A 15,593-nucleotide genomic window follows, 5' to 3' on the forward strand; every position below is an offset into this window, starting at 1 on the left:
TTCATTTCAGCCTGGGCTCTAATTGAAGTGGGGGTCAAAGGGAGACTGGCCTCTCAGCCCATGGGTATACTCGGAGTTGCTGTCCCAAATCTGCAGATGTTCTAGGCTTTAGCTGGGTTTATTCTCTGTCCTCCTGCCATTCCTGCCTTACCCCAACTTCAAGCACCATCCAAATGGGCTTTCAGATCCAAAGCAAACAGTGGGGGGAGGGCTGGAGTTGCCCAGCCCTTCACAAGGGCCCATCTGTGACACAGCACAAAACACACACAAGACCTGATTCACCAGCCTCTCGGGCTCTGGGCCAGCAAGAGCTTCATGGTTCCTGCAGGCAGAAGTTGTGACAGTTTTCAAAATGCAACTGATGCTTAGGAAACAGGTTGAGCAACCGTGTCTACTGATGCTTTCTGCCAGGGCTGTGATGAAGATTGTGACTTGATTCTTATTCCTCATGGCCCCAGCATCTTTCAAACTCATGTGAAAATTCCAACACCTTAAATTTCTTTCAAACTAAATAATTTCTTTTCTCCTTTAGTGAAACTGGCACTTGCGTTAAGTTGCATCTGCCCTTTCCCCTCGCCCAAGCTGCATTCTTGGTTTAAAGCTACTAATATTCCAGCTACTTTTGAAAAAGAAAAGAAAACAAATTAGAGCTCAGAGACACAGATCTTCTATACCAACTTAAGTGGTAAAGGTTAAAATGTTTGAGAATTAAAAAAAGAAAAATAGTAAGGGGTAACAGTTATGGTGTGTTCCTATGCCAGAAACCCTACACACTCACTACCTCTAAAGGAAAGCACTACCTGCTGTGATACATGGAATTTCTTGGCTGCCCAAAGGAGAGGAAGGAAGCTATAAAATGGGTGAAAAGAGCCCTGACCTGGACCCAGGGGGCCTTGGTTCTATGCCAGGCATAGGACCTTTTGAGCTGTGTGACCTTGGGCAGGTTCCTTGACTTCACTGAACCACAGTGAAGGGTGTGGGATGGAGAGTGTGGGCAGTAATGATACGGGCATGGCAAAGATCACTAATTCAAGAAAGCTTTCCTGAAATTGAAATGGGACAGTCAGCTTTGGACCAGGAGTCCAAGGACCAGTTTTTTGAGGTCAATGCCTGCTCAGCCACTAATCTGCATGACCTTGGGAAAGCCACTTCCTCTCTGAGTGTCAGTTTCTTCATCTTCTGCAGGGAGAACCTGATGGTATCTAAGGTCTCTTCTGACTCTAATATTATAGTGAGGATATAAGCAACCTTCATATCACACAGTATAATCTACCCCTGGGCTTGGCTCCAATACTGTTGCTCCTCTGAAAGTCTGTTATTCACCCTGTGACTATTCTGTAATTCATTTCCTTCCCAAGCTACATGGTAGAGTGATTTTCTGTTTGTGTCTGTCTCAGTATCAGTCTAGGAACAACCTGAGTCCAATTCCTCTGATCATCTCTATCCTTGGTACCCAGCACAGGTCTTGGCACAGAAAAGACCCTTACTTAAGGTTTGTTGGATAATGGATGAATCAGTGTGTTACCAGGAATTTAGGTGCCTGAGAATTGAAAACGATTCATGCATGCTCAGCTCAGCATGGTTGAAAGTCAGTCAAGGCCTATTTGTCTGCTTAACTCTGAGACTTGCCCTTATGAAAACTCCCCAAGTGAGGGTGAGATGTGGAGCAAAGAGTTACTACATCCAGCAGCCCTCCAGGAGTGGGGTTTTCTCAGGACATTACTGCTCACACAGAAAACATCTTGGCTTTCCTCAAGGCAAAGAACGAGAATCTCCAGGCCCCAGGCCTCCCTAGGTCCTGTCTCTGAAATTTCCATCTCTTTTGTTGCTGTGGAGGCTGGGCATTGGCTCAGGGCTAGAACTGTCCCCTGAGAGCCCCAGGAGAGAAGGCAAACTTACTGTTTATTTGGGTTTACTAAGCACTTTTTTCCAGGTGGTAGTTTATGGTGAGAAAGTAAACAGCAAACAGCACTTCTGTTTAGCAAGGTGTGAGTCAGGAGAGACAGGCAGCTGGGACCAACACCCTGGTGTTCCCAGGCAGAAGGGCATGTGGAGTTCCTAAGGGGCCAAGAGCAGGAGAGGCAGGCCTTTCCTCTCATTCAACTATCTGACTCCAGGACTTAGCTAACAGTTCATTAATTTATTTATGAATCTGGAGGCATTATTGTTGAAAGAGTGTACGACTTGGAATCAGATGTGAGTCCAAATCCCAGTTTTGCCAGCTCTGTGACTTTACGCAATCTATTCAATTACTCTAAACTTCATTTTCCTCCTCTGTGAAGTACAGATGATGATAGCACCCATTTCACAAGGTTCTTAGTGCCTGATATATAGTAGACATCAATAAATTTATAGTGACTCATTTATTCTTCCAATAAATATTCTGTACAGGCCAGAGACTGTGCCTGGGGCTAGCAATGCAGAGGTCAATAAGATACAATTTCTATCCTCCAGACAAAGCAAAAACTGATACTGGAGTTCCGTATATTTTCCATATAATCCACAGCTGTTACTTCTGCACTTTTTTGCTTATGTGCAATGGGTTAAGACAAACAAACAAACATGAATCTTCAGAGCAGACACATCTGGAATTGAACCAAGGCTTTGATGCTTATTGGCTAGGTACTCTTAGGCAAGTTATGTAACTCATTGAGCCTCACTTTCCTTTTCTGTAAAATGGGGATAATAATGACCACTTCACCAATCTCGCAGGATTGTTGCTTGATCAAACAAGGTAAGGTATGGGAAAGCCTTTTTTGGCTTAACAACTAATGCTTGTGTCAGGCTTTAAAGTGTCAAAGCCCTCTTCACATACAATTTCTCATCTATCACAAAGTTGTGAGACCATCTGGCTATTCTTCTTCTTCTTATAGGTGAGGGTAGTGAGACCCAGATAGTAGAAGGCAAATGTACAAAGTCATGTGGCTATCTGGTGCTTTTTCCTTATTTTGACAATCCTCTGAACAATACTGTAAGGCAGGCACTTCACAGATAAGGAAGGAACAATTGCACTTCACAGATAAGCAAGGAACAATTGCATAGCATGGAGAGTGTCCTGTGAAGGAACCGCCTGGTTTTGTCAGCAGATCCCTTCCATTTCTAGCCCTGCTGCATATCCTTTGTTATATCCTAGTCAGACCCTGCAATTTTGTGAAATGCTATTAAATCCTCTGCAGAGTTTCCCAGACACTTTGTCTCACCCTTTTCATTCGGAGGCTGGGGAGCTGTCCATCCAAGCATTCCATTTCCTTGCCAGTTTACACTAGACATGATCTCCTGGGGCTGGGAAACCCTCCAGCAGCCTCTAAGAGCTGGGTCGTGAGCTCTCACACACTTTAATGGAAGGGGCCCGAACAGGGGTGACCTTGATGTTTATGGGGTGCTAATTGATGGTAACAAAACCTGTTAGCGCTCAGGTTCTCTCCCCTGCAGATGGGCCTCTGTGACTGAGTGGAAGACATCCACCAACTCTCAAAGGGAGCAGAAACCTGAGATGCCTCAAGTTGTAGACCGGATTGTTATTTTTTAATATATACTTTGAATCTTTCTTTTTTTTTATCCTTGAAATAAAATGAACTGCTTTATTTTTCCTTCTCCAATTCTGCTTTGACATTAAAACAGTGATGTAACTATCTAGAGCGACTGGTGAAAACCAAATAGGATGATGCTGAAGAATCTGCTTTAACAATCTGTATGCCTTTTACATAATGAAAGTGGTCCTCTGTGAAATTGGGGTCACAGCACTTCTATAAATCTCATTTCCTCAATTGTAAACTGGGGATAACACCAACTACTGTAAAGGGTTTTGTAGGAATCATACTTTTGTAGAATTATACTCATTCATTTAATTTCTTGAGTGCTTATTATGTGCAAATCCTGTATTGGGCACTGGGGATCCGATGGTGATTCTGATAAACACAGTTCTTTTCTGAACTCAAGAAGTTAACATTACAACATGGTAGACAGACATAAACCTAAATTAATTAAATTAAACAAGTTAACATGAATGAAAGCTTTTTGCATCACACCTAGTACAGAGTCAGGTTATAATAAATTATACACACACATATTTTTATAAGAAAGGAAATGAGATGTAGTAGCAAGTGAGCTAGACTGAAGTCAGAAGATTAGATGTGAATTCTGACTCGTGCAACACACTCAATACAAGGAAAGCTTTGATAAATGCTAGTTGACTTTCACATAGTCAACATCAGAGCTCTCCTGACTGGATGCTGGAGGGTTGGGGTGTGGAAGGAATCTTTTGAAGTACTTACGGAGGACACAGACCATGGGGTTGACTTGGTTAAGATTCTTACTCCCTGAATCCCTAGCTGTGGGTCCTTGGCAGAATGACTTAATCTCTCTGAGCCTTAATTCTTCACCCCCACAATGGGGAGAGTAATAATGCTCCCCCTATGGGGGTGGGTAGATGGTGGTGATGACTGAAGGAAACTATATGTGAAAAGCTCTATGTAAACTATGTTGCACATACAACTGATTTATGGGGATCTAAGATGTACTGTATCACACACACCTCACAGGCCACCTAGCAGAGGCGCATCTTACTGAAGAGCAAAATAACTGCTTTGCCAGTAGCAGCTTCAAAACTCAGGTATGAAGCTTTTCCTCTGGTCAACTAGCCTGGGATCATTAGCCAAGACTGTATCAAAACCTATTAGAAGCCATTTCTGTTTGTAGCTTTGGGCTTCCTCTTGAAATCAGGCAAAAATCTCCAACTATTCTAAAATTCTCACTCTAAGCTTGTAAAGTTCTCGAATGACTGTACTGGACCTTGGAAATGAATGAGGCCAGGCCCCAGGACATGGTAGCTCTTCCACTATGGACAGTCAGACCCACAGCGCTTTCTCCTCCCCACCCCGTTCCTTCCCTCGCCTCATCTGTGTACAGGTTTATCTTCTCTCAAACCGGAAGCTCACTGGATGGCAGGGCCTAACTTTTATTCATCTCAGTTCCAATGGCAACTGCACCAGGCATGGCACAGCATGAGCTTTCACAAATACTTGCTGAAAGAATGAATGACTAAAAGAAAACTTCATGGAGGAAATGTCATGTCAGTTGGCTCATCTCTATCTCAGTGCTACATTATGCAACATTTATTTTGTTAAATATATTCTTATAGATTATTATGTCCTTTGTGCCTAAACTTCTTAGAAACTCATCATCTCCAACTCTGAGAACTCTGTTCTTTTAGAGTGTTTCATTGTTCCTTACATCCTTAAACACAACTTCCTTCATGCCAATATCCAAGCCACAACCCTTCTCTTTCTATCATGGGGAAGTAGTAGACATATGAGTAAAAGGCAAAAGGGGTAGGGAAAAGATACAACGTTTAGCAATTGGTTAATTCTGCCCCAAAGTGTTAATATAAGAGGAAAAATCACCCCAGGCTCTTCTCATTAAGTGTTAATCCCCATACGAGCCAGGATGAAGTCTGGGACCTATCACAGTTTTGTTTTAATTTGCCTCAATTCATTTTACTATCTTGTTCATAAAAATAGCTGGTAGGGGAAGCTGTGTCTTTCCCCTAAAGGGAGAGACTTAAGCATAATTCTCCCATAAAATTTCTTCTACTTGGCAAGATACTTAAAATTGACATGAATGGGGGGTCAAGGGCACTCTACCCAAGGATCTGCATGCTTTCTTGCTGAACAAGGAACAGATGCAGGTGAGCCTATTTTTAAATTCCATGGATGGGGAAACAGAGACTTGGCCTCATTTGACCTCCTGGGAAGTCCTTTAGTAAATGTCTGTATTTAGCTAAAAAAAAGGACAGATAATAGGTAAAACTGTTCTGTATTGCCCAGGACCTGAGGTTCTTAAGAGGGGCCTGAAGAGATTTTAATAGAGAGTTAAATAATGTAAAATGACTCCTGCAGGCATTTTCCATTCATTACTAGCTCATCTGAGTTATGTATAGCTTGGGAGAATTTCTCTAAAAGCCACACTACTAAGTATTTGAGGCAAAAATCAGGGGACAATGGAGTGCCTACGATGTATTGTTCTTGGTGGAACACAAACATTACCTCACTAAATCCTCCCAACAACATAGCAATGATTTTATCACCCCCATATCAGAGTTGAGGAAACAGCCTGCAGAGATTATGTGACTTTCTCAAAGTTACTTAGATAGAATGACAGGTGACCAAGATGAACAGAACTTTTTGGTCTGTGAATTGTAGGATCAGGCTGAAGCAAAACCTCAGATGTAATGTGACAATGTTCCCTGATTGTTAATTACATATTAGATCATTTCCATAACTAGACTATAGGATCCCTGAGATCAGAGACTTAGTCTCCTTCCTCACCCTGAACCAATGTCCATCATATTAAGTACTTGAACTTTTATGTGTTTACCTTTTCATCCTCCATCCATATACCTATTCATCAGTCTGGCCATCTTGTCCATCTACTCAACAATCTAATCATCTAACCAGTCACCAGCCCATCCAACTCTGCATCCATCTATTCAACCATGTGACCTGGGCAAATTAATCTCTCTGTGCCTTGACTTTCTCATCTGTAAAACAGGGTACAGATACCAAGATCTCAGGTTTAAGAAAGGGTTAAATGAACACTATGTAATGTGCCTAGTATCTCGCACATCTGTTACAGAGAAAACAGCCACTACGTGGCAAATATATGTTTATGTACTGAAAAAAGCCAGGGGAAGGGAGAGTTTGAAGATACTGGAGAGAGTAAAGGGATGATGACTGGAACTGAGGTATAATCAGAAGGACAGGCTTAGTGGGTATCTCATCCTCTGGGGAGAAGTGTGCAGAGAGATGTGTGGAGTGCAGGGTGTATAGGGCACAGGTCAGGATCATAGTAAAGTGCTTATCCAAGGGCCTCAGTATTTTCAGTAAGGTCAGAGGCAGGAATCTCTACTGAGCATGGTGCTGGTGGAGAGATGTGGACATTTGAAAGAGCCACCGTGGGGAAGGAGAGTGAGAACTCACAAAGTACAAGTAAAATAACTGCTGCTGGGAGGGCCCAGAAGAGGCTGAAGATCATGAGTCTGTGACGGCCCAATACACCAGGTGTGATTTGGCTTAGTGGAACCCAGAAGCCCAGCTGTAAGACCAAAGATGGGGAATGGTTAGAATGATCCTGGGTTTTGCAAGTCGGGTGTGGAAGCAAGGCGCAGAGACTAGGGAGCTCTGAGTGATGAAAGAAGACAGATGGAGGTGAAGGCCCATGGGAACAGGGGAGGAAGAAGAAGGAGGGAAGCCAGAAGAGAGCTGATGCTGGGCAAGAAGTGGCCTGGTTCTGGCCAGTAGGTCTCCTTTAGATGGACACAGGTGAGAGAGGAAAAAAGGAAGAAAACTTAGAGGAGCAGTTTTTATGGTGAGAACATGAAAAACCACCTTAGAGATTCTTTGGTGATTCTACAGAAAGGAAAAGAAGAGCCTAGAGAGAGGAAGAGATTTGGCCCAAGCCATACAGTGATAAATATCAGTACTTGAGCAAGAACTTGATGGCTGCCTTTAGAAAACAGTTATGTAAGGGGACAGCCAGACAAATGGCTAAAGAGGGACCTCAATCCACTTGGCCTCTCCTCCGTGCTTCTGCACATGCTTCTTGCACGATCTAGGCTATCCTCTACCCTGATGCTAACATGTTCAAATCTAAAGGTGCTTCGAGTTCTGGCTCCAATGTCACCGCCTCCTAGTGCCCCTGCTGGAAGTGCTTTTTTCTTCACCTGCTTCCCAAAGCACTTTGGGTGGATCTTTCTTTATTGGGGTTATTAGCTTGCTTGTGTTGCTTCCAGAACCTGCCATAACCAGATTCATCTCTGCATTCCCCAGTGAGCCATACACTGGAAACGTACCTTCTATTCCAGTGGTATGAGGCAGAGGGCTCTGTGTGACTATTCAAGATTCTATGATTTTGTATAGAGCAGAGGCTCAGAGTCAGGTAAGCTGGGTTCAAGAGACTGCTCTGCTACTTCCTAGCTACATGAAGCAAATTATTGCATATCTTTGAGTCCTACTTTTGTCATTTATAAAATGGCGATACCTATCTACTAGAATTTTTTAATGGATCAGAAAATGTATTGCTAACTTGGTATGTACCAAATACCCCCAGAGGATGGAGATACAGAGATTAACATGAAATTATTCTTGTGGTCAAGGAACTTGAGCCTACCTCCGCTAGTAAATGAGCAGAGCCAGCCACCAGGCTTGGGACACAGGCTAACTACATGTTAACATTTGTTCTCTCCTATAGCCCAGAGCTCCCTGTATTTTGAACAAATTAGTGTTCCCCAAAGGTGGCACCCACTTTCTCTCTCTCCCTCACTAAACTGGGAAGATGACTTTTTACTTTCAGTACAGGATTCAGGAGGAGGCCAGATGGGGAAGAAGGTATAGGAAAGAAGCCTCCAACCTCCTTACAGTAATCAGTCTCCTTTAGACATTAAGGCCAAACCAAGCTACTCTGCAGCATTTTTCAACTTCCTTCCCTATGACCCGAGAGTCAGAGCTGCTCCGAGGTATGGCTCTGTTACACAGATCTAGATGGCAGAAAGCTAATGAGCCTTGGAAACCACATGGCCTTTCACCTTACTCAAGAAGCTCAGAGAGCTTTCAAATCAAGCAGAAAAGTGGATTCCAGTATGTTGGTGCATACCAGGTTCCACTCCTATTCCTCCAGGACATGAATTTCAAGCTTTTACAAAACACCTATTCCAGGAAGTAGCAAGCTACTGCTATTCATCTTAATTGAAAGGTATCTGGCTTCCTGATTAGAGAAGCCCAAAACTAGCCTGGCAGGGGCCTTTGGGCAAGTCACCCAAACTTGCTGAACCCTGGTTTCCTGGAAATAATGCCATCTGCATTATCAGAGGCATATACACTTGCTGTTTGAATAAATCATGAAGCATATACATGAAGGAGCTCTGTAAAATGTAAAATTTCTGCTCAAAGAATAGTTATTTTTTAAGATTACAAGATATATCAGCAGTATGATTCAGGAGGACAATGAGATTTTGTGCAAGATATCAGCTTAGGTACCAAACAGAAATTTGCTTCAGCAGGGCTTATGTTTGCATACGCAAGAGCACCAATCCTGATAGAAAATGTTTCAGGGCTGATGGGGGGAAATTCTACTAAATTACAAAACTGCCAGCTCCCAGTTTATCAACCTTTAACTCTGACAGTATTTAGCAGCCAGTCAGCCCGGGCCCAATTTCCCAGCCTTTGATTAAATGTTACGAATTGACCATCTCACTGTGTCTAAACCCCTACAGCACTTCCCAGACGACTGGTGGGCTCTTTTCTGCCTCTCTCCAGCCCCTCCTCTCCTTCTCTGCAGCAGTGTCAATCTCTCAGATACTTATTATTCTGAACTTTGATTTTAAGCTGTCACTTACTGTTGGGAAGGGGCTCAGAAAATGTCATGTCACAATGGATATTATTCCTTAGGTGAAATTCTAACCTTGAGTCTCTCCTCATACAGCATACCTATACAGAAATAGTCCAACCCGATCGTTTCCTTTTGATGTTTAATTGGATGTCAGTGCTGTGCTTCCTGGGCTGAGAAGCTAATGCTTTTCAGAGAGGGAACAATTCCGGCTACACAAATGAGACTTGTAACAGGGGAGAATGCTCAATGCTGAATCTAATTTTCTCTCCCATCCATGAACATAAGACAATTTCTCTGGCATTAAAGCATCTCAGACTTTCTGTCATTAATAAGAATTAAATTCTGTTCCCTCAAACTTAAATGTAATTATATTTTGCCTCGTAAATAAAATTGAATTACCATTTTCAAAATTTAGCACTAATACAACTGCTATGTTTAGAGCTTTATTTTTTTTTTTTTTTTTAACCCTGTTGCTACTTTCAGTTATTTCTTATTTTAAGCATTGGGCATTATTTTGCCATCAACTGTGACTTAATTTGATAAGAGAGCTTTTTCTGGTAAGAAGCTCCCTATCTACCCTGTCACTATTGTTATTGTTTTTGTGATTTTCTTTTCTGAAATTGAAAATTCAGAAGATCTGAGTTTGAATTTGGGAAGGTCTTCATAAGTTAAGGTAGACCCTAGGCCAGGTTAGCTGAGATAGATAAAGAAGGAGCCCTTACATGGAATCTGAAAGGGAAATCGTCAATATGTACTGAAGAATATTTTAACACAAGATTTTGAGCAAGGCATTCTGTGAACTTCATAATTTGGACCCTACCTACCTTTCTGGACTTACTTCCTGCCACCCACCCTCATGGCTCCTACTTTCTAGCCAAACTGAAGACTGGCTTTGCAAACAGATCATGCCATGTCACATCTCTGAACTTCTCTACATGCTGTTCCTCTGCTCGGAATGCCTACCTCCTTCTGACACACAGGACCCACCTTTTAGTCACCTTTCATAGCCTAGCTCACAAGTCTCTTCTTTGGTGAAGACTATTCCAGCTTTCTTTCATACCCCTTTCCTGGCAGAGTTTGCTGCTCCTCCCCTGTGCTCCCAAACCCCAGTATACACACATTAGCCAGAGCTCTTATCAGGCTGCATAACTCAGTGTCTATCTTCCTGAATGGATTATGGGCTCTCTGATCCTTGGTGCCTCAAGCAGTTCCTTGCACACAGGAAAAACCAGAAAAGTTCTATGAATGAAGGAAATAAATGTGTGTGCTCGTTGGGGTGGGTGAAGGTCTGGAGTCGTCCTGGGAGTCTCTCTACGGAGGTTGTGCTTCTCTCTGGAATGAGCTCAGGAAGTCATTGTCCTGAGATGAGGTGGATGCTAAAGCCATATAGCCCTTGCACTGTGGGCCACTGACCAAGTTGTCTGGGGATAAATGTATCAGCACACTGAAGACTTCACTTAGAATAAATGACCAGCATGGGATGCAGAAAGGAGATGGTAGAGAGACTCAGAAACTGCAAGGAAAAGGAATTCCTGAAAGAAAAAGCAAGTTGTTCAAGGTCACGCTGACTTCTAGCTCCACATCTTTACTATATACACTGCCCTCAAATTAAAATTTGTTGGAGTCTAAGGACCATTTGACTAATTTAGATCTAATCATGCATCCTAAAAAAGTATATAGTAATATTTCATTTATTTATTACTGAATGCCAGCCACCATGCTAGGCACCATATATGCATGTGTGCACACACACTAATTTGTAAAATAACCCTGTAATGTAGGTATCATATTAGCCACATTTTATGGATAAGCTGAGTCTTGAAAATTTGGCTTGGTCTCACTCCAAATCTCATGCAATTCCTACTGACTGCACATGCTACCTCCAAACCCACACCACTGAATCACTAAAACATCTCCACCTGTTATTCCGGGAAACTCAATTGCAATGAAATGATAAGAATCATAAACCACCAGCACGGGCATTTTACAGGCAAAATCTCTGCCACGTACTGCTTCTGTGAGCCAGTAACCTAAAGGAATAAAATGTAGTGAGACATGCATAAGTTTTTCTTTAAAATATACTAGTGATTTTATGCTTTACTTTTAAAGAAATGATCTATGTAATGCAGTGGGTTGAACAGCTTTCTAACATATTAAGGCTCAATTTTAATGTGCCAAATTGCCCTTTGCATGAAGCCAGGGAAGATTAATATTGGGTAGATAGTTAAAGAATTCAGGTTTGTTTATTTTTATCCATGTTTTGGGGGCTGTGCATACATGGGTAAGAAACTATCAGTGAAAGGGGAATTTAGCTACAATGGCTGTATAAATCTCCTATAAAATCTGTTAATTTGACATTAATATCAGATGTGTATATTTTTATTTTTAGTTACTGCCTCAATTTTGGAGCAGTACTCTTTGTATTAATTTAAGTTGCATTTTTACATTTTCTCTGGTTATAAAAGTTTTTTCTTTAAAGCATTTATTTTTTTCTTTCTAGGCTATGTCTATGGAATGGTTATAGGAAATGTCAAGTTATTTTTGTTTTTTTTCATTTTTTTTTTTTTTTTTTGTAGGTTATCCAGGGATGTTTTGGTTATTTGGAACTGTTGTACTCAGTATTTACTTCTAAAATCTTTGGCATTGCAGATGATGTTAGTGCATTTCTTGCTAATACTTCCATGACTTGATAAAAAAAATCAAACAAGCTAATAATGAACTATTTCAGTTAATAAAATGCAAATATTTAAACCAAAAAAAAAAAAAAAAAAAAAAATGTAGTGAGAGAGCCCTCTCAAATAAAAGTCATTTATGGAAGACAAGATTGGAGAGAATTCAAAGAGCAGTGGAAATGAGGAATGAATTTATTGGGCTAGAGGACAGAAGGCTGCAGGGGTGGAGTGGGGGAGGGAAGCCTCGATGGGGAGCCAAAGGAGGGAGTGCATTTGAAACGGTGACCCGGAAAAATGCCACAGAACCTGAAATCTTTAGAAATCATTAGCTTCTGAAAGAAAGGTATGCTATTACAATTCTAAGGACCATCTCAAAGAGGTTAAAGTCCTTCCTTTTTCTAAGGTAGAACTGAGCCAGGAAGATGAAAATCAACTAAAGCCCTTGGGGGACGGTGGGGGGAGACCCTCTGCTCAGTGGTGCTGAGTGGACCCACTTCACGCAAACCCTGATGAGGCATCCAGCCCAGCAGGGGCTGCTCCCTGGGGACGAAGGCTTGAAGGAAGTGAAATGAGACCAGGTCTTGTCCAGAGGGGTTCCAGCTGGTTGGCACTGCATATGAAACCGACATGAGCTAGGTCTGGAAAGGGGCAGAAAAGGAGTCCAGGGAATTTGGTTTTAGTTCTGCAGTGTGAATGTGTGTGTGCTGGGGGGTGGGGGTGGGCTTATGAGGGAAGGGATCCGATTATCTGTCTCATCGTGTGCTAGGATGTTCCTGGGCAGAGTGCTCAGCTGTAGCACCTCCTTCTCCTGGGTTCCTAGTAGACTCTGTTTTTGTCCCTTTGACCATTCACTGGTCAAGTCATTCACTCAATAATCACTGACGACCTAAAGCATGTCTGACCCTAGGCTAGAGATGCAAAGACAGACCCTGACCCATGGAGTTCATAGCTTGGTTAGAGAGACACAATTATAATGCCCTTTATAGTATTGCCATAGTGCTTAAAGCGACCAGGGATCTGGTTTGACTCTTGACTCTGCCACTTATTAAAGGGTGGATTATGGTAAATTATTTAAGCCTTCTGAGCTTCAGGGAAATGAAACTAGTAATACTTCCTTCATAGGGTTGTTATGAGCATTAACTAAGATTCTGGTTGTAAAGCATCCCTCTTTGGATGAAAATGGGACTTGAGGCAAGAACTGAGGATGCAGACACAGAGAGCCTGGATTTAATTCAAACTTTGCCACTGATTAGCTAAATTACTCTGGACAAGTCATCTCCCCTTTCCAACTCTTTCCCAACTGTAAAACAGCAGCAGTTAAACATCACCACCACACCATCATTGTCATCATCCTCATCCTCATTCCAAACGACTCGGGAAGTGAATCCCACTGGGCCCAGGGTCAAGGACAGAGGTATGTTGGGTAGAGAAGGAGGGGCAGGTAACCTGTGCTCTTCTCGGCCACAGGAATCTGTTCAGACAGTTCTCTTGTGTGGCTTATCAGGAAGGAAGACTGCAAGAAAGAGGCTGGAATAAGGAGGAATTTCTGAGAAGAGATGGGAAGCCAAGATGCTGGGAACCCAGGGACGTGAGTAAACACTTGTGTAAAATCTGACTTCACTGTTTCCACAAGCCTAACCAAAGTGCTGGGGAACTTGTCAGCTCCCTTTTCATTACAGGGTTGGTTGTTGAGTGCAGGGCATGTTGTTTCAAGCTGCTTTCATTAAATCCTGTTCTCAGTGCCAAACAGCAAGACACTTGTGTCAGTGAAGAAACAGTCCTCTCTCCTAGGAGGAGGCAGACGGCAGGGGCGCATCTCTGCCAACCCAACAACCCGCAGTCAGTGCTGATGGAGCAAGGATCACTGGGCTGCAGCTCCCGATAGTGAGGCTCTGGGCAGTGTTTGTGCCAGCCCTGCCATGCCCGGCAGCAGATAACATAAAAATGGTAACAGAGCTACTGTGCCAGAGACTGTGCTAACCACTTGACCTGTTTTTGCAGTTCCTCCTCACAACAATCCTGTAAGGAAATTTTACGCAAGAGGAAAGCGAGGTTTACAGAGGTTAAGTAACCTGTGTAAGTCATTCAACTAGTTGGGGGCAGGGCAGGCCTTTTTGAAATAAAACCCAGTGCTTGCTCCACTATCCTGGAGCTAAGTCCCTGAACATAAAGACAGTATCTCAGCTACAGTGGCATCTGGTCGATGAGGCATCTCTGGCTTAGCTTCACTGCAGAAACTCAATAGGTTTAAACCAGCTTCCAGTCAGAGAAGCGCCCTGGGAAGGGAGGTGGTAGAAACACATAAAGTGCTTACTCTATGACAGGCACTTTTCTAAGTGAGTACATAAATTCTGTAACTTAATGATCACATAACCCTCTGAGGTAGGTACTATTATTATATCCATTTTTCAGACTAGGAAACTGAAGTCAAGAAAAGTTCAATACCTAGTTGAGGTCACACGGTTGGCACGTGACAGAACCAGGACTGAACCTGGGCAGGAACCGCCTACACAGTAGCAGATGAGCAGAGAGAGCAGCTGAAGTGCTTTCCTTATCCTGCAAAATGGCTTCCAGAGGGGAAGTGGCAGCTGGGGAGAAACAGCAGCCTGGGAGGAGGCAGCAGGAGTGATGGGCAGCAGGCTGGACCTGGAGTCCTGGGCTGGGGTTTGACTCCCAGCTTCCTCGCTCATCAGGGGGCCTCTGGCAAGTCCCTGAAACTCCCCAAGCCTCATGGAGAGAACAGGCCGAATATCATAGCTCACAGGTATGCTGTGGTTGTGGTGTTCGCGAGCTTTTCTGTCTCTCTCTGCAAGATACCTTTTTATGTTGTGAGGCACTTGACAAACACAAACTGTTATTACCATTATATTGGGAGGTGACGACTTTGAAGCTGTCTTTTTAATTCCCAACTTCGTGACAATTTATAACATTGTCTTAGCTACAGGTTAGAGATTCAACCATTAACTACATTTCTGAAAGGGCACATTCATCTTGCCTCTTACTATCAAACGTCTTTGCTGGTATCAGGTGTTCTCACAAATGTGTATTTTAATCATTATAATGATAGCTAACATTCACTGGGCCCTTATCATGGGCCACATAGCATGCTAAGTACTTTCTTGCATTTCCTTAAATAATTCTTATAATAACCACCCCTCCCCTTCAGAGTAGGTACAATTATTATCCCTATTTTTCAGCTGAGAAAATAGAGGCTTAGAGAGGTGAAGTAACTTGCCCAAAGTTATAACTAATAAGTAGCAGGGCTAAGATTTGAACCCAGATCTCTCTGACTCAGTTCTTTTTCCCACATAGTGCTGCTTCTGCCTTGCCCACAAGCCACATACATGTTTGATACCAGTTACAGAGAGCAGCATACACAGAACTGAGGAGGATCTAATCTCACAGTTTACCATAAGGTAGTTCTATTGTCTCCTTTTATAGGGCCAGTTGGAGAATACTTAAGTAATCTCACCCAAAGTTACATCTGCCTCCATCAGAGGCTGTGGAGTTTCGTCAGAGATTAACAATGCAAGGGAC

The 15,593-nt window shown here is 42.7% G+C and overlaps 1 protein-coding gene across 1 annotated transcript in view; it reads right to left on the bottom strand.

Annotated features, from left to right (window-relative positions):
• Positions 1 to 15,593, bottom strand: part of TENM4 (teneurin transmembrane protein 4) — a 771,745-nt gene that overhangs the window by 128,971 nt on the left and 627,181 nt on the right. The window lies entirely within an intron of this gene.

Source organism: Choloepus didactylus, chromosome 6 (genome assembly GCF_015220235.1).
Source record: "Choloepus didactylus isolate mChoDid1 chromosome 6, mChoDid1.pri, whole genome shotgun sequence".
Classification (NCBI taxonomy): domain Eukaryota; kingdom Metazoa; phylum Chordata; class Mammalia; order Pilosa; family Megalonychidae; genus Choloepus; species Choloepus didactylus.